Source organism: Trachypithecus francoisi, unplaced genomic scaffold, assembly GCF_009764315.1.
Source record: "Trachypithecus francoisi isolate TF-2019V2 unplaced genomic scaffold, Tfra_2.0 Lachesis_group15, whole genome shotgun sequence".
Taxonomy (NCBI): Eukaryota; Metazoa; Chordata; class Mammalia; order Primates; family Cercopithecidae; genus Trachypithecus; species Trachypithecus francoisi.
In genome coordinates, this window is record NW_022681460.1 from 17147654 (window position 1) to 17168490 (window position 20837).

Sequence of the window (20837 nt, forward strand, 5' to 3'; positions counted from 1 at the left end):
CTGGCCAAAGCTGTCACTTAATCTTTCCTAATAAAGTTTTAGATTTTGTATGGTCATCCAGGCTGTTAACTGGGCACTTCGTGAGAGCAGTTCTCTAGGAACAAGTGTGATTGCTTAGATTCTTTTTAAAAAATTATTATCATTATTATTATTTTTGAGACAGGGTCTCACTCTGTCGCCCAGGCTGCAATGCAGTGGCACCATCTCAGCTCGCTGCAGCCTGAACCTCCTGGGCTCAAGCCATCCTCCTGCCTCAGCCTCCTGAGTAGCTGGGACTACAGGGGCATCCCACCACACCTGGCTAATTTTTGTATTTTTTGTAGAGACAGGGTTTAGCTATATTATGCAGGCTGGTTTTGAACTCCTAAGCTCAAGTGATCCGCCGCCCCCCGCCTCCCAAAGTGCTGGGACAACAGGCATGTGGTTGCTTAGATTCTTACTGGGCTTCAAATCTGAAACTTTATTGCAGTTGACTGATGGAAGAAGATAGTATCATTGGAGTTTCCATGAAACATCCTATATATTCAGGATGTTAAAAGAACCAGTGAAGGACCAGGTATTCAATCACACACAAAGAGTAAAGCTTACATTTGAGACATTTACTGAAACACATCTAGGAATTCCAGTGCTTGATACTTCTTGAGTGAAATATCAATGACTTTTGAATATTATTTTTGAATATTTCTCACATCTGTGATTTTCCCAACTAGCACTTGGTCACTTATTTTTTGAGTTTTCATGGAGTTGAGCGTGCACACCTATTTTTAGATCTTGAGATATACTTTTGGCTATATCATTGGATGGTGGTCATAAATGATACTAGTGCTTTCAGTGTTTAGGAGAGAGCAGCTTTGTCTGTTTTTGGCGAGAAGAAAATAGCGATTTTTGCATTTAAGTTTCATTGTTTTTGTAGTCAGCTTAGCCTGGTGCTTCTTGGTTCTCCCAAGCTTCCCAACCTATCTGAGCTCTCATCTCCCTGGAGATGTATAAAGTTCCCACCCCTTATTTTGAATCAAATTCTAGTGGGTGAAGCTTGGGAATATACACTTTGAAAAAGTTACCTCAGGTAATTCTGATTCTAATCAGCTATGAGACCGTGAAAACATTTTATAATGTTAGGGTTGTGATAAAATGCTACCATCTGTGTTATAAGCAATTTCGTGTTAGACTTTTATTTATTGTGTGGTTTTAGGAAACAAATGCCATAATTTAACCTCAATGTTTATAAGCCTAATCAGTACAATTAATTAAATATTTTTGTGTCAGAGTCTGATGACCCCATAAAGCTATACTGGGTCCTTTGTAGGGCAACTGTTTGCTTATCTGGTGTTTTTCTTGAAGTACATTTTTAAAAAAGTGTCCACCCCTCCGGTTGTTTGCAGCCAGCCAGGTCCCAGGCATTTGGGTTTAGTGGCCAGAGCTTGGGATTATTTCGGCTCCTTATGCCCTGTTCCTCTGGATCCACTTAACTAAAGGTACATATTTACATAGATTGTTTCGCATAATTTTGACCTTTGATAATAAGACATTAAGTTGATCATTAGTTTTTATTCAACTTGTATAAATTCATAGGTTTGGATTTAGTCCAAATTTACTTTGACATAAATTTTTGTAGAATAAAATACCCTTCATTTGTGTAATGAATTTCTGCAACCTAAAACTCTCTGCTTCTCTGTCCACCACAAGATTTGCAAATGGTTATTAGCTCAAGTTTTCCCCCTTGTGATATAAATGAAGAATCAGAATGAGCGCTTGACCTCTGAGGAAACTTCTAAGTATAGATTCAAATCTTGCATACTTAAAAATTCTTCAGAACCCTCTGCCCAACTCTTAATTTGTTATTTAGAAGATCTGCTGTTAAATCATCTGTTGTTTATTTTGGGTTAGACATAGGATCAACTGATAGATGATGTTTTAGGTGAGTGGCTTTTTCAGAAGTCAGCACAAGTTTATTCAGTCACCTACTGTACCAGTGTGTGCACTTACCCTTCTCTTGTCTCATCTGGACAGCCAGCCTTGTAGACTCTAAGATCCTGAGGGCAGAGACTGGGACTATATAGTCTTTGTCTTCCTAGTATCTGACAAAGGTGCTCAGTGTTCCTTGAGTTGAACTGAACAATCTCTTTGTGTTTAAGAAATATTTTCAAATTACTTCCTAACTAGTGGAAACCAAGTAATAAAGAGCCTGCTGACATTCTTTATAAAGGTGTACATCTGCTGCTTCTACTAATTAATTTTGTTTATCAAGCCCAGCTCTCTTGGCATGCTTATTTCTATATGTAAGGATGCCTTTTAAATGAAAATACAGCAGAAAAAAGGGAACAAGCCAGCAGAACAATATGTACAATATCTTTTGGCTCTAGTAGATATAATTTGTACACTCAGAAATGGTAAGTTATATATTAATATTTCAGAGAGGAAAGAGGTTATATTAAAGAATTCATTAAACAAATCAAATGATATGTTTAAAGCAGAATTTGAACTCTGAATAATGTCCCAAACGGCTTTTATTAACTTTTCATGTTACAATTTGAACCCTTTAACCTTGTGGAACTGCCACAGACTTGAAACTCATATTACAAAAAAAACCACAACTTGGAAACAAGTAAGGCGTCTGACATTTATGAGGAATTATGTCTCATTTTTAAGACACATGGGGGCATTAATTTAATTGCAGCATTTATCAAAGGTTTTAGTTGTGTTAAAGCAGAAAAAAAAGTTCGTTCTGGGAAATATATCCCATGGCGTTTCAGAACTATTTCTGTGTGTGTCTTAAAGCATGAGGTCAACTCTGTACGTATTAGAGCAATTAGTTATTTTTCTTTATTAAAATAAATCAATAAATGTTAGCTATCCTAGTATTCATTACTGTTTATTACTATTGATTTGACAAATATTGAGGCCTCTTTGTTCTGTCCCCTCTACTGCCCCTCTGACCTCATTCCCTGAAATGCTCCCCCATACTCAGGCCTCTAGCCGTTTTTTTTTTTTTTTTTTTTTTTCTGTTTCTCCAAAATGACAGGCACCATTCTACTTCAGAACCTTTGCACATGCTGTTCTCTCTGCCTGGAATAGTCTTCCCCCAAATATCCACAAAGCTTGCTCCTCCTTCAGTGTATGTTTAGATGTTGCCGTCTCAGGGAGAACTTTCCTAACCACTTGAAACCCTCTCTTCATTCCCAGAACTCCATATTCCCCTTCTTAGCTTTCAGTTTTATCTAGAGCAGGGATCTCTAAGCCCTGGGCCGCAGACTGGTACCTGTCAGTGGCCCGTTAGGAGCCGGGCCACACAGCAGGACGTGAGCAACAGGTGATGGAGCATTACCACCTGAGCTCGCCTCCTGTCGGATCAGCCAGGCATTGGATTCTCATTGGAGCTTGAACCCTATTGTGAACTGCATGTTTGAGGCATCTAGGTTGCCGTGCTCCTTGTGAGAATCTAATGCCTGATGATCTGAGGTGGAGTAGTTTCATCCTGAAACCATCCCCCTCCAACCCAACCCCGTAAATGGAAAAATTGTCCTTCACGAAACTGGTCTCTGTTGCCAACAAGGTTGGGGACCACTGCTCTGGAGCACTTACCCTCTTCCAACAAAGTGTATAATTTACACTTTAAATTTTCTGCCTTCCTCCTACTAGAGTATAAGGTCCATGAGGAGTTTTGTGCCTTGAACAGTGACCATACTGGGAGCTCAATAGGGGATGGGGACTTAGTGAGGATGGGGTAAGAAGGCAGTGAAAACACGATTCCTGCCCTGTAAGACTCAAACCTCACTCTAGTTAAGAAATCAAAACCGGCCGGAGGTGGCTCACACCTATAATCCCAGCACTTTGGAAGGTTGAGGCAGACTTGACCTCAGGAGTTTGAGACCAGCCTATGCAACGTAGCGAAAACCCATCTCTAGTGAAAATACAATAAAACTAGCCAGGTTTGGTGGTGTCCTGTGGTCCCAGCTACTTGGGATGCTGAGGTGGGAGGATCTCTTGAGCCTGGGGGACAGTGGTTGCAGTGAGCTGTGATTGGGCCACTGTATTCCAGCCTGGGTGACAGAGCAAGACCCAGTCTCAAATAAAAAAAGAGAAGAAATTAAAACCTGGACACAGCGAAGTAATGAAATTGTATGTCTAATCTAACGTTGAATGTAAAAGTCTGAAAGTATGTATGCAAAATAGAGAAATTCATTCTGGCATATTAGAAATTTGGCATTGAGGGTGAAGGGAAAAATATAGCCAGAATTTCAGATTTTTTTTTTCATTAGACCGAGGGGTAGTTTTGCTTTTTTGCAAACTGAGGAGTCATGTGGATGTCATCTTCCAGATGTTCATTGTCTGCTTTGTATATTAAAAAAATAGTTGTTTGCCTTACTGGATGAGGGAGACTTAATTTATGGGAAAAATAAAACAAACCCATGTGATGACTTCTTACCCGATGTGGAAATAGAGTCATGACTGTGAGCCCTGGTATGCTGAATCTAGAACCAACTGCCAAACTTGCCTTTCAGTGGGAGTTGAAGAGGAGGGGTTTTGAGGGGTTGGAGGATAAGCATTGCAGGATTCCCTAACATCCATGAAAGCAGAGATAAATCTCAGCCTCTTCTTTCACCACTAGCACCCAGTACGGTGCCTGGCACATAGCTGGCTCCAGATAACTAATTCCTGAGTCAGTGCATGAATGCTGTGGTTGAGGTTTGAAAGAATTGAAAGGAGGGTAATATTCACTACGTTATTTTAAACAGAAATTGTATATATGGCTATTGTGGAGTGTTAGGAAACACTGTGCATGTATTTAAGAAAATAACTAGGCCGGGCGGGGTGGCTAACTCCTGTAATCCCAGCACTTTAGGAGGCTGAGGTGGACAGATCACTTGAGTCCAGGAGTTCCAGACCAGTCTGCGAAACATGGCGAAACTGCCGTCTCTACAAAAAAGACAAAAAATTGCCGGGTGTGGTGGCACACGCCTGTAGTCCCAGCTACTCGGGAAGCTGATGTGGGAGGATCCCTTGAGCCTGGGAGGCGGCTGTTACAATGAGCTGTGATGGTGCCACCATACTCCAGCCTGGGCAACAGAGTGAGACCTTGTCTCAAAAAGAAAATAACTAAATTCAACTCTGAAAAGAACCGGGAATCTCCGAGACCCTTTTACAGGCAACAGCAGGAAAACTGCCATGAGTGAGGGACTGGCAGTCTTGAGATTAGAGGGAGGAACAAATGATCCCCTGATTTAGACCAGGGGTCCCCTACGGTCTGCTAATGCTTACACATTCAGGGCATCAGGGGCCTACTTCACCTCAAAGATCATTTGGGGACAGTGTCTAGGCATTTGTGACATCAGCACTGTGTTAAGCCATATTGTCGTGTATGACTTTACTGTTTACTGCCATTTCTACTTGATTTATTAATCTCATTCTTATTAGCTGTTTCCTTAGGAGCTACATGCTGTGTAATAATACACCCAATATTTGCAGAAATGTCTTGTGTCTTGTATATAATTATATATGATTGTATTAGTCTGTTCTGTGTTGCTATGAGGGAATATCTGAGGCTGGGGAATTTATAAAGAAAATAGGTGTATTTGGCTCAAGTTTCTGCAGGCTGTACAGGCATAGCATAAGCATGTGGTTGGCCTCTGGTGAGGGCCTCAGGAAGCTTGCAATCATGACAGAAGGAGAAGGAGAAGCGCATGCATCACATAGTGAGAAACAGAGCAAGAGAGATGCTCTTGACCATCCAGCTCTTGTGTGAAGTAATAGCAAAAACTCACTCATCACCAAGGGGATGGTGCCAAGCTGTTCATGAGGGATCTGTCCCTGTGATCCAATACCTCTCACCAGGCTCCACCTCCAGCATTGGGGATCATATTCCAACATGAGATCTGGAGGGGACAGAACATCCAAACCGTATCAACAATAATTGTAGGCTAGGTAGATTTTTTTGTAGGAAAAGCTGCAAAGGATAATATTGAAAGAAGGTAACAGCTTAAGCAGCTCTGTGTTACCCCCATACCACCTCCCTTTTAAAAATAGAGCTGTGCTTGAGCTTCTTTTTTAAAAAACAAAAAAGAATAAATTTCTCTTAGGTTGGAGCTTTCTTCCCTACTTTCTCAATGATCTTCCCTAATGCTTACAACAGAAGCAGAGTAGTTGTGAAACAAAGTAGGGTGTCAATAAATAACATTGTCCTGATACATCATAATCTTGGAAAATGTTACACATGGAACCATTGAGGACATGTTTTGGTTCTATATATTTTTGTAAATACACACACACACACACCCCTATAGCAAATACATGTGTGTACACACACATTTACTATTGTTTTTATTAAATATTATGTAGACACAAAATTATAGACTATGAATAAAGGTATAAAGAACAACAATAAAACTAATACCTGGGTTCCCCCCTCTGCTACCTAGTCTGTGTATGCTTTTATATTCTGCTATTTTAAACCTGTGTTTTATTGAAAGTTTTTGTTACTTGGAAAAATTCCATCTTTATATTTATTTTAGAATTTGCCTTGAAGTAAACCAAAAACTTATTTCTAAGTCATTTATTGCTACTGAGAAATGTCTAACGGGAAAGTGGAATTTTTGTCTGGGCAAACTTATAATCGATGTGTCTTGTCAGTGTTTTTGTTTTATGTTATTCAAATAACTCTTTCTTACTAAGGGAGTCAGAAATAATTTGCCTGTTCATACTGTATTTGAGAAAAGCACATAAGTTTAAATATACTAAGTGTCAGAAAGGTAAGGTGTATTTTTTTATCCTTCTTTGGTGAGATTCTTCATTTGTATTGAATGGATCAGGCTTGTTCTTTGTTAGACTATTTGGGGTTTATCTTTGTTGAGACCCACATTCGTTTTTATAGTCAGCATCTTCAAACTCAAATTATAACTGCGATTGTGGCCTTTTTATTCAGTGTTCAACATATTTACATTTACTGAAAAAGAATAGTCTTTATTTTCTTTCATCACAAAATTAAAATCCTTGAAAACTAATAATATATATAGCTCCATTTTTGCATTTGAGCACTTTTAGTGGCTGTGCTTAAAGGTGATGTGTAAATGATTTTTATGAAGCACAGTATTCTTGAAAAACAAAGGAAAGAAAAACTTTATTTCATTATTATTTCTGACAGAAAACAAGACAAAAGGATATTAAAAGTGTGATGTCCAGTTAAATTTTAATTACCAAGGCATAAACTTTCCTACAGGGAAAATAGATAAACATCTGTGCGTCTGTTGCCTAACTTTTAAATGGCTGAGTGGATTTAATTCGGCCTTTTTATTGCTTTTCACAAAAGAAAGTTTACCTCATATGAAAATGTGGTTGATTTCAGCCCAAAAGAGAAAACTGTGGAGACTTAATGACCCATGGGACCACTGGAACATGAGGTTCATATACTGAATGCTTCCATTCTGAGGATTTTAGAATGGAGGCTGCTTATTTTGAGAATAAAATGAACCAAAGTTTGCCCCCACCCCGCCCACCATTTTTTTGGGATCCCTGGAAAGCTCCGGGCTTTGCCAAGAGACTAAAACAGGAGATGGCTTATTGCAGACAGAGAAATGGCCCTGTACCTACTGTTGCTGCCAGCTCAGAAGGGTCTACAAGTCTTTTGAGACTTCAAAATCTGTTAATAAACTAAAAATTTATTAAGGATTTCTTGACTTTTTTCCTATTTCATTTGAATCTCTAAATATTTTCTTGCATAGCCACAATGTTTGAGCACACCTAAGAACACTAATAGTTGTTCTTAAATATCATCTAATACTTAAGTCATATTCACATTTCCCAAGCTGTCCTAAACATGTCTTTTAACCTCTGGTTTGTACAAACAAGGATCCAAACAAGGTCTACATATTAGTTATTATGTCTCTTTAGTCACTTTTAATCTATTGCTGACCCCCACCCACATACTTTTTCTTTTCCTGCAAGGAAACCATGTTCAGTTGTTCTGTGACACAGCTCACATCCTAAAGTGTACTCACCACTTTGGAGTAGTTTATCTTTTACTTGGTGCACTATCTCTGTATTTCTGTATAAGCCCGAAATCTGACCTAACGACTTGATTAGATTCAGACTAAGTGTTTTTGGTGAAAGTACTCTAAGGTGCTATGTACTTCTTTTTTTTTTTTTTTTTTTTTTTTTTTTTGAGACAGGGTCTCGCTCTGTCGCCCAGGCTGGAGTGCAGTGGCCGGATCTCAGCTCACTGCAAGCTCCGCCTCCCGGGTTTAAGCCATTCTCCTGCCTCAGCCTCCCGAGTAGCTGGGACTACAGGCGCCCGCCACCTCGCCCGGCTAGTTTTTTGTATTTTTTAGTAGAGACGAGGTTTCACCGTGTTAGCCAGGAGGGTCTCGATCTCCTGACCTCGTGATCCACCCGTCTCGGCCTCCCAAAGTGCTGGGATTACAGGCTTGAGCCACCGCGCCCGCCCGGCCAGTGCTATGTACTTCTAATTGTATCACAATAGGACGCATATATTATTATTATTGTGATTATTGCTTCACTTTTAGTGATGCTCAGAATCACCAGTGACTTTAAGAAGTGGTACATTGATCTCTCCATTATAAAACTGCCATTTCTTTATGACTTACAAGTAATTTTTGGAATGTTAGTTTCTTACTCAATAAAAGTCCTTCCCCATCAACAGTTCACTCTATGGTTTAAGCATCCAGTCACTGTTGTTGCTTGTCCAGTCTGGTTTTTCATATAGACAAATTTTAAACCTCTATCTTCATATGTATTTTGAATCGTTGTATGTTTTTTACATCGAATTTAATCCCAACAATTCTGAGAGCTGTTGAGGGAACTGAGATTCAGAGAAACAATTATTTACCCAAGACACATTTACTTTATGTGTCCGAAGTGGAACCCAGGCACATACCTTACAATTCTAAATGCCTTGAAATGGTTTCCTGCCCTTTGTCTCCAAGGATACCCATCATATGTTCCTATCCAGGGGAGAAAAAGAAAAGAAGTCATGGGGGAACACAGTTTGAGGGGGTTACTTATGCAATTAAGCCTGAAATTCACAGTCTTTGGTTTCTCTTAGAGGTGATCACATTTGCCATAGAAATACTAAGATTTTTGTAAGTCCCAGCTGGCAGCTAACCATTGCTTTTAGAGCATTGCAATACATCCAGCAGTGCAGAATATGGAATGTGCAAAAGTAGTACAATTTTCAGGACTGGACCGTGATATGAGTTTTATGAGATTTATTTTTTCTCTCTCATGTTTCATACCTTATTAGATGTATGATAAGATACCATCTGTCTCCCTACTGAGATTTGCTATTTTCTTGTCAGTAAACCTTGATTGCTTGTTCCCTGAATATGGTGCATAAACCTACGCTTGCACAAACCTTCTCATCCTATTTCTTTGTTATTTTCCACAGTATGCTCAAGTAATTCCTGAATTGACACTTTTATCCAGGTTTCAGAAATGTCATTTTGGCTTAACTATAGATCCTGGAACTTATTGTTGTCTGTCCTAGACATACAAATGAAATCTGGAGTGAAAATAAGTATCAGATACAGATGTGTTCCAATTGTAGGAATAGATACTAAAATTAAACCATAAACACTTTTATCTTGAGGATTTTCTTTCACTTTAAAAAATATTCATGTGGCCGGGCGCGGTGACTCAAGCCTGTAATCCCAGCACTTTGGGAGGCCGAGACGGGCGGATCATGAGGTCAGGAGATCGAGACCATCCTGGCTAATATGGTGAAACCCCGTCTCTACTAAAAAATACAAAAAACTAGCCGGGCGAGGTGGCGGGCGCCTGTAGTCCCAGCTACTCGGGAGGCTGAGGCAGGAGAATGGCGTAAACCCGGGAGGCGGAGCTTGCAGTGAGCTGAGATCCGGCCACAGCACTCCAGCCTGGGCGACAGAGCCAGACTCCGTCTCAAAAATAAATAAATAAATAAATAAAATAAAAATAAAAAATATTCATGGCAATAGACTATATCTTACAGGATCCAATAGAATAGTCACTAATAAGAGCTTTTTGGAAATGTGGTATTTCCAGACCCTGCATTTTGACAAGATCCCCAGGTGATTCGTTTGCATACTGAAGTGTGAGAAGCAGCACTTTAATACACTGACACCTTCTTTTACAAAGCATCTTTCAGGAGCTAAGCAAAGTGAACAACCTTTGTTGGAAGTAAAATAGGCACCTCTCATTAGACCTTTCCCTTAACAGTCTAGTAAAGAGTACTTCTATGATTAAAAAAAGGGGAGGATAGAGCTTCTCATAACATAATTTTTACAACAAAAAAAAAACCCCTCCTAATTAAACATGACTATTTTTCTCACATTAATTTTGAGACAAAAAGAGTATGACTACAAAAAACTAAATGTCAGTGATGCTGCTCAGCAGTAATGTGAGGTTGGACAATGTCTTAAATATCGCTACCTCAGTTTTGTCACCACTTAGGCAATAGTGGCCTTAGAGCATGTCATTCCATTCCATTGTCTTTGAAGTCAGACTAGTTTCAGTTAGGATCTGATCCCAGCCCAGCCACATGGGCTGAGTTGCTCTGCATCTCAGAGCCTTGACTCCTTCATACACAGAATAGAGATAATAAGAGGGATGTGTGGTGAAGAAAGGGTATTGTGGGCTTCAGTTTTGTTGTATAGGAGATGTCCTATCTTATAAGCTACTGGGTATACACTTTGATGTTTGTGAAATTACTCTTTGTATATGTATATCTATATATATGTGTGTGTGTATATATATGTGAAATAATTTGTAATCAATTTTTAAAGACTATCATCATCAGATATGGTTGTCATGAAGGCTAAATAAGGTAATATAAAGTCCTTAGAACACTGTATCTGCTACTTTTTACCATGAATTTCTGGTAAATGCTAGTTTTTAGTAAGGGCCCTTTCATCATTTTATTTTTTTCCTTTCCCAATAACTTTTGGCTCTCAATTTTTAAAAAACTACTATCTGTGAAAGTGAAGACTCACATCTATGTGCAAAGGAGAAATGTTTACAGTTTTAATTTATAAAACTCAGTTTAACTGTGTCTTTACTTGGTAATATTGGATTTTCTGGACTCCATAGAGAAAAGTCAATATCAATATTATACTTTATCTGAATACTGGCAGTATGCATATTTAACATGAAACCAAGGTTAGATAGATAGCATGTTCTAGTGGCAGGAAAGATTTCTTGACTTAGCTTCAGCTGAAGCAGTGGCAGCTTGGATATTACATCAACATCCTGACATTAGTAACAAAGGTCAGCAGCCTCTTTTCTCTGACTTCCTTATTCTAAGCATCTATTGAACAGAGATAAAACAGTTCTCTTAGAATTGTTCTGCTATACAAACAAGTTTTTTTTTCTTAAAAGTCTTCTTTGAAATTAAGAAACTTCTCTTAACCAGTGTGTCCAATTCATTGTAGATGCCCACAAAGCACTTATAACTTAATAACAACAGTGGGAAAAGTCTTGCTTTTGAATCGAGTCACATAATATAATTTCAGTACCATTTTTAGAACTCCAGAGGCCAGAGTCCACTTCTCCACATAAGATCTTTAATCCCAGAAGCCCTATCATAGGACGTCTCTGTGTGTCCCACTTGCGAGAGTCTAACCCAGGAGTTTACCAGTATGTCTCACAGAACACTACTCCCAGGAGATGCCCCAAGAGGAAAGAGTTTTCTGGGAAATGCTGTAAACTGCAACATGCATCAGAGCTTCCCTGTGCACTCTAAGGGCTTTGAGATGTTCTGTGGTAAAGAAAAAGGTGGGATTCTGCAAGCTTACTGACCTTGCAGCTCTTTTGAGGAGGATGAGGGCATAACCTCCTGGTAAACCGCCCAGACTAGTACCACAGTGTCTACTTCAGGACATGCTGACATAGCAGTAAGTGGGCATTAGATAAATACTGGGAAGTGCATTCTAATTAGACTTTCTCAGCCGATTAAAGCACACGCACACAGCCTCATTCATCTTCACCACACCCAGTTATGGCTGGTAATTTTACAGATGAGAAAAATTGATAAACACTAGATGGGGGATTTCTTAGGATCATACAGCCAATGGGTAATGGCATTTGGACAAAGTCAGCTAATTCAAAGCAATATTTTTGATACTTTAATAATGTGTAGAATTTTAAGATAAAAGTAGTAGCAGTTAATATATTGAACTTTTACTATCTGGTTGCCTCTTTGCTTGATACGTTGCTTTTATTAGCATTCTCCCTTTTAATGCTCATGAAGTTGGGCACTATTGTTGTCTTTATATTGCGGATAATGGAATTCAGTTTTACCTTAGAGAGGTAAAAAGACTCACCCAAGGCCACAAAACCAGTGTTAGGCAGGGCTGTGCCAGAATCCAGCTTGTAACCATTATGCTCTGTCACCTCCCAAGTATATGGAAATAATTTATGAATTAGGAAATGATAGGTGTGTCAACTCTCCTCCCCCCCATCCACAAGCCTTCTACTATTCTTTTGCTTTTCAGCAGAAGTCTGAAGACTGGAGAGTGACCAAGAACTGCAGTGTTCACTGATTTTACATATAGCACATTAAAGAATAGCATTGGCTGCATTTGGGGATTTTTTTCCATTGGCAGCAAATTATGAATCTTTTCAATATTTTAACATGGTAATCATCGATGTCTTTGGACACTGATGGAAGTAATCCCACATTATTTAGGGAATCAGAGAGGAATCATAGATAGGACCTCTTGAAATGATTTGGTTCATTTTCATACATTCAGATTGATTTGTTTTAAGTGATACTTTTAGCTGATAGGAATGCTGAAAGTTTCCACGGAGAGACTTTTGACAAATTCCTTGTGTTTCCTTTTATTTTACTTTCAAATGTTTCATCTGCTGAGTCAACAGCATTATCAACCTCATTAGATCACTAGTCATATCATTAGCATCTATTTTGTATGTGGTGAGAATAAAGTTGAAAGAGATTGTCAGTTTTCTAAAACATGGCCATGTGCTTCTAGTCTATAGCTGTAACTTCTTTCAGCATAGTATCATTATCTGTATTCCTTTCAGAAAAACTAACTATTTTGAATAATTATTTGGTTTTTTCATTACAAGTTCTGTTTTGCCTTTGTTCCTTCTCACATAGCAACTGAGGCCCTTTTGCCCCTGTTTTTCTTTTGCTTCTGGCAGCATACAAGGTAAAAAGCTAAGCACAATTGAAGAAGAGCAAAGTTTCTAAGGCTGAGAATGGAATTAATGATACCTTGGAAAATCGGTTTGCCCTACCATCAGACAAAACTCTGTCATAACTGCAAGCTCTCCTTTGTGGTTGAAAAGATTGTAGTCATCAAGAGCTCACTTGATCCTAGACATGGGAAGAAATGTTCTCACACCCACACATGGATGATTGTATATGTGTTGAGACTCGTTGTAACTTGAATATTAGAAGAGCAAGGATACAACTAATGAAATCATGTTTTTAGAAATGGTTTTACTCTTTTGATATTTTAGAGCGCTCTTTCCCAAGTTGCAGGTTGAGACCCATTAATAGGTGATGAAATCACTTCAGTAGGCACAACCAGTATGCTTTAACAAAAACAAAAATGAAGCCTAATAGAATAGGAAATAATCACAGTGCATTACGTGTAATAAAATCATTGTATCACTTAATTTTTGTTCATTGTTTATGCATGTGTATGCGTATGTGATTACTCGGGGTGTGATAAAAACATATCTGTGTTCTAACTATAGGCCATAATAATAATTTTTTTAAAAAGCTTGAGTTTTCTGTCTTACTCTAGGGACTGGTTAATAATCAATCTAAAAAGTATATATGCACTATTCATTTTACTCTACCTAAATCATTCTCCAAGAAGTACAATTTGGTTACAAGTTTTCTTTTAAAGTCTAATCATGCTTTCTAGTATTGCAGAACTTAGTCCATACCAGGTATATCTTATTTTTTGCTTTTCTTTTAGTGGAGCATGATTTCTTATGAAAGGGAAGTAGTCTTTTAGGGAAGTTACTGTTTTCCTTTCGTAGTGGGTGGAATTAAAGTAGACTAAATAAAGGATTGGCTTGTGTATACAGGCATCTAGGATTTGTTCTCAGCTTATTTAGAAAGTAGCATGTATATCCACAATTCCTGAATAGCCGATGTTAAAGGCTAAAAGGTAGAGACCTATCCATTAATTTCAGGCATTTGGAGAATAGATACTGAGTCCGTATCTCTGTATTTGTACATGTCAAGTTAGTCTCAATAATTTACTTGTTAATGTATGTTTCTCCTCTTGACTGTGGACTTCTTGAAGTGAGAACTACAGTATACTATGTTCCTAGCTGTTTGTTTCCTGAAATGTTAATGACAGTCCGAGACTTCGTCCTATCTGTATTATGAGACTAATGTTGAAAGTAGCCTAATATCCAGAATCTACAAAGAACTCAAACAAATATACAAGAAAAAAACAAACAACCCCATCAAAAAGTGGGCAAAGGATATGAACAGACATTTCTTAAAAGAAGACATTCATACAGCCAACAGACACATGAAAAAATGCTCATCATCACTCGCCATCAGAGAAATGCAAATCAAAACCACAATGAGATACCATCTCACACCAGTTAGAATGGCAATCATTAAAAAGTCAGGAAACAACAGGTGTTGGAGAGGATGTGGAGAAAGAGGAACACTTTTACACTGTTGGTGGGATTGTAAACTAGTTCAACCATTATGGAAAACAGTATGGCAATTCCTCAAGAATCTAGAACTAGATTACCATATGACCCAGCCATCCCACTACTGGGTATATACCCAAAGGATTATAAATCATGCTGCTATAAAGACACATGCACACGTATGTTTATTGCGGCACTATTCACAATAGCAAAGACTTGGAATCAACCCAAATGCCCATCTGTGACAGACTGGATTAAGAAAATGTGGCACATATACACCATGGAATACGATGCAGCCATAAAAATGAACGAGTTTGTGTCCTTTGTAGGGACATGGATGCAGCTGGAAACCATCATTCTTAGCAAACTATCACAAGAACAGAAAACCAAACACCTCATGTTCTCACTCATAGGTGGGAACTGAACAATGAGATCACTTGGACTCGGGAAGGGGAACATCACACACTGAGGCCTATCATGGGGAGTGGGGAGTGGGGAGGGATTGCATTGGGAGTTATACCTGATATAAATGACGAATCGATGGGTGCTGACGAGTTGATGGGTGCAGCACACCAACATGGCACAAGTATACATATGTAACAAACCTGCACGTTATGCACATGTACCCTAGAACTTAAAGTATAATAAAAAAATTTTAAAAAATTAAAAAAAATAAAAAGAAAAAAAGAAAGAGGGGATGTACTTTCTAAAGGGAAAAAAATAAAAATAAATAAATAAATAAATAAATAAATAAAAAGCAAGATAAAAAAAAAGAAAGTAGCCTTTAGTGTTACAAAGAATGTTAGGTGAACTTGGTAGGTTTAATTATATTATTTTTCTGCTTTATATGTATTCATATTATAGAAAATTTAGAAGATAAGTGTATAAATAAAATGAAAATCACTTGTAAACTTATACCATAGAAGTAAACACTTTAAATATTACATATCTATGCGTGTACAATATATTCTGTTTTAAAGTGTTTTTATGTCAAATATTCTTCTAAAACATGAGTAACTTCCTTAACATCATGTTGCTTGGAGATACCAGTTTGGCTATTCTTTTCTAATTTAGATTGTTTCCAAATGTTCAGAATTAAAATCTGTATACTTAAATTCTATACATAGATCACTTTGGGAGTTCTAAAATACTCATGAATACTTGCACCTTTTTACAGAATCTAAGCTTCATATATCCAGTTTTATTCTTGTAAATTGTTTTGAGGAAGTAGTGGTCAGTGTCACAAACCAGCTGTGGCTCCAAACAGACACCAGGATTTAGGCCCATTACAGAGAGACCACCCTGCAAGTATTCTATAGTCGAGAGGAGCTTTCAGTCTAGAAGAGGAGGAAATGATACTTAGTTTAGTCATCATGTGCTTTGGCAAGAAATTACAGTCGAAAGGAAGGAACAGATAAACATTGTGTAGTAGCCACTTTGAAGAGTGGTCAAATTCCGTATGGCAAAACCTCCTCCTCCCCTTTTCATTGCCCGTTCCCCCTATTTTGGTGTTAGATAGGTGGCACTTTACTGTGTCACTGCCCACAACCCTACTTGGGGTTTAGTCATAAGACCGTGGTTTTATTTTTTTCCCTTAAAGATGGATCTTTATTTTTTTTAATTTTTAATATTTTAATTTAATATTTCTTTTAATTTGTAATTTTTAATTTTAATATTCTTAGAACCGTGAGCCCTCATCATTCAGCTCTAGCAACTGTCAACATTTCTCCATATTTTTTCATTTATTCTGCTTCTCCTCTTTTTTTCCAGGTATTTTAAGGCAAATCCTAGACCTTAAGTCATTTCAGCCCTACATATGTCAATAGGCATCTCTCAAAAAAATGGCATTTTCTTATGTAGCCTCAATACTATTATCTCACCTAATAAAATTAATAATTATCTGAAATTATTTAATATCCCAGTTATCTATTTAAAAGATTTTATAAGGTTGGTTTTTCAAATCAGGATTCAAGCAAGTCTCACTTAATTGTTATGGCATATAAGTGTCTTTTAAATCTAAAATAAACACTTCTTTGTGTGTGCCTCTTCATTTAATTCAATCCTGAAGAAACTGGGTCAACTGTATTTCATAGAGATCTTTTTATTGCATATCTGTTTAAATGCTTTAATTAAAAAAAATGTAGGCCAGGTGCAGTGGCACACACCTGTAATCCCAGCATTTTGGGAGGCCAAGGCGAGAGGATCGCTTGAGCCTAGGAGTTCCAGACCAGCCTGGGCAGCATGGTGTAGCCCCCGTCTCTACCAAAGCAAAAACAATCAGCTGGGTGTGGTGGTGTGCGCCCGTAGTTCCAGCTACTTGGAAGGCTGAAGTGGGAAGATTGCTTGAGCCCCAGAGGTCGAGGGTGCAGGGAGCAGTGATCGTGCCACTGCATTCCAGCCTGGGTAACAGAATGAGACCCTGTCTCAAAAAAAAAAAAAAAAAAAAGAGAGAGAGAGAGAAAGCATACAGGATAACAAAATACAAAGAGTATAAAAAAGTATAAAATAGAAAATGTAAAAGCCTCCTCGCTTCCATCCCCAGCCAGGCAAACTTGATTGACATTCTTTTTTCAGTTCTTTAATTAGCCTTTTTATTTTCAGATCGTTGTAGATCACATGCAATTGGAAGAACTAACACAGAGAGATACTGTATACCTTTTACCCAGTTTCCCTCAATTATAACATCTTTGCAAACTGCAGTACCATATCACAACCAGGATACTGACATTGATACATAAGACAAAGAAGATAAACGAATAGATTTTTAAGTAACTTTTGTCTTCTTTGTCAGTGATTGTCAATTAGAGAGTCAGGCTATGAGAGGTAGGCTACCTGAGTGTCAGAATGAGGTCATAAGAATAATGCTTCTCCCCATCTCTACTAAAAATATAATTAGCTGGGCACGGTGGTGCCTGCCTGGAATCCCAGGTACTCAGGAGGCTGAGGCAGGAGAATCACTTGAACCTAGGAGACAGAGGTTACCGTGAGGCGAGATCGCACCGTTGCACTCCAGACTGGGCAACAGGAGCGAAAATCCGTCTCAAAAATAAATAAATAATGCTTCTCTATTGGTTTTCATGTGTATGCATCTCCCTTCTTCAACACATGACACTGTAGGCATTTTGTCTCCCTAGCAGTTTTTCATTTTACCCTTTGGCATCTTTCTACCTGATCCTTTGAAATCACCCAAACTGGTGGGAAATTCCTGATGTGGTTCATACCCATGGAATAAACTTAATATATTAGTCTTGCCACAGCAAACTCCATGGATAGTCTACTTCCATAGGTTAGAGTGATATTAGAACTTCTGATGACAGTTCGCTTTTTAATAAATTAGGACTCAGCACTTATTTTGCCATTCAGGTCTTTGGCAGAACAAAGACTCGTGGGGTTTTGTTCTGATAGTTAATGGAAGAGAGAAATTTTCCCAAGGAGGTACAGATCCCCAGGCAAAGTAACGATGGAAATGTTGACGATTTGAACTTGCCTGCATCGTGACAGCATTGCTGGGTAAAGAAGTTTCCTCTTGGGCCTTAGAGTGAAAGTGGTGGAAGAGAAATATAATTACAGGGCTGAATAAAAGTGATACCCTGGCTGGGTGCAGTGGCTCACGCCTGTAATCCCAGCACTTTGGGAGGCTGAGGTGGGTGGATCACGAGGTCAGGAGATCGAGACCATCCTGGCTAACACGGTGAAACCCCGTCTCTACTAAAAATACAAAAAATTAGTCGGGCATGGTGGCGGGCGCCTGTAATCCCAGGTACTCAGGAGGCTGAGGCAGGAGAATGGCTTGAACCCAGGAGGCAGAGGTTGCAGTGAGCCGAGATCCTGCCACTGCACTCCAGCCTGGGCGACAGAGCGAGACTCCATCTCAAAGAAAAAGGTGACACCCTAAGATTTTCCCTTGCTGACACATGTTACTTTAAAAAAATAAAATTTAGAATATGATAGTCACATGTAGATTGATTCATATAATTGCTCCTTATTTTATTTAACTGTGTTTTCTGGAAAAAAAGTTTTTCTCTTCTTTTATGAAAGGAGAATTTCATAGTCCTAAGAAAAGTGACATTTAAATATTTGACCAGGAGATTTCTTGGTGGCCTGGAGAGGTTGTGTGGTGTTTATATTTAGATGCGTATTTGTTTGTACTAATTACTCTAGGATTGCTTTATGGGGGTGCTCAAAATAAATGCTTACAAAGGTAGGGCAGGTAATAGAAGTGAGTAACAAGGACCTGGCGAAGAACTAAGGTGTTTGGCTCCTTTCAAGGGACAGCCGCTGTATCACTGGCCCTGTGAGAATGCCCGATCATGTGGTTGCCACGTCTTTCAGTTTTTGTTGTTGTTGTTGAGATGGAATCTCATTCTGTCACCCAGGCTGGAGTGCAGTGGCATGATCTCAGCTCACTGCAACCTCTGCCTCCTGGGTTCAAGCGATTCTCCAGCCTCAGCTTCCCAAGTAGCTGAGATTACAGGCTTGCACTACCATGCCTGGCTAGTTTTTGTATTTTTAGTAGACACAGGGTTTCACCATGTTGGCCAGGCTGGTCTTGAACTCCTGACTTCTGACAATTCGCCCACCTTGGCCTCCTGAAATGCTGGGATTACAGGCATGAACCACCACTCACAGTTTGTCCTTCAGTTTTAGAGAAACTATAAATTGTATTTTTTATTAAAGCCCTTTAAAGCCGACAAATAATTCAGATTTTAAATCAAAGCCCTGTGCACTGTGTGCTCCTGCAAAGTATGCTTCTCTCTAGTATCGTTTTCATTTAATTCTTGGCAATTTTATGTTTACCAACTGCCAGGGAGCCCAAGGAATTTAGCTGTCACCTCAAACTTAACCAAACTTACAACCTTTATCCCTAAACCTGCTCCCTCTCTGGACTCTTTTTGCTGTTTATATTGGCCTCAGTGTTCCAATCATTTCTGGACTGAACAAGGCCTTGGTGTTTTTTCTTCTCTTGTCCTTCCCACTATAATTCCCCAAAACCTGAGTCTGTTGATTTTGTCTCAAGAATTTCCCTGTTTTCTGTTCTCTTCCTTCCTGTTCCAGCTACCCCCATTGCTAGCCCGCCTACTGCTTCTCTGATCCGGATTCTGTCCCCATTCTAGTTCCTGTAGCATTGTCCAGCCAGGTTGATCATCTTTTTCTATTACCTCTTTTGTTATCTTCCTACTCCAAAAATTCTATGTATCCTTGTTGCCTACCATGTAAATTTCACTAATTCTGCCTAGATCTCGGGGCTTCATAGTAGTTTTATCTTGGCTGTCTAAATTTCCCCCCGGCACTCCTTAACCCATTGGTCCATTAAAGCCAACTCTACTTCCCCAATTCAGCCCCCTTCCAGGGGCTGCCAGGAATCTTGTGGGAGTTTCTGGATAATGGGTAGATCCTTTCCCTAGGCCTTGGCTGTTGAGATGACGTAGATTCTGGAGTTTTTAATTTTTTTTTTTTTTTTAATAAACCTCTATTACCATTTGGCCCCAACACCTCAAGGCAAGAAGGAAGTGGAATAAAGGAAGACTCCAGGTGTATCCAACTCTAATTGGGTTAGAGGCTGGGAGGGAAGAAGGCTGCTTTGAAGTCTTCAGATTCCCAGTATACCCAAGTTGAGGCTTCTCCATCAGAGACTTTGGGATGGAGAGGTCTTATTTTACTACCTTTGAGAGTTCCTACTTCAGCAGCTTTCTGCTTCTCTCCCTCCAGCTGAGACCAGAAATTTTTGCTTTGAAACATGAAGCTATACTGACCACAGGCATTTTGCAACCTAAATGCAACGTATGCTCATTCTTCTTGCAGCCCACCTTGTTGTGCATGTCCTTAGACAGTTGTGTGATCGACTTGGTCACTTTAATCAACTAGAACAACTTGTAGGTTTACAGGTGAACTTCCCTATTCAGAAAAGTCTTCAGATAATGTCTTGTTTTGATGAAATGCTGGTAATTTGCTGAAACATTCTTTCTTGCCTCTCTCCTTTGCATTTTGTTTAGACCCCTGATGTATATAACACATAACACCTAGAATTATAGTTATCTGAATGTGTGACTATTTGCCATTTTACTCTGAGTTCTATGAGGTAGCAAGGTGCTGCTTTTGTGTTCCCAGCTTTTAATACCATGTCTGGTTATGAAAAGCACTCAACAGAGTAGATCCTTGACATTTTCTGATTGTACATCCCAAGTCTATGAGGAACCTTAGAA

General features: G+C 38.9%; 1 protein-coding gene across 4 annotated transcripts in view; it reads left to right on the forward strand.

Annotated features, from left to right (window-relative positions):
• The window catches only part of DCBLD1 (discoidin, CUB and LCCL domain containing 1), an 89462-nt gene that overhangs the window by 1664 nt on the left and 66961 nt on the right, over positions 1 to 20837 (forward strand). The gene's annotated exons all lie outside the window — the stretch shown is intronic.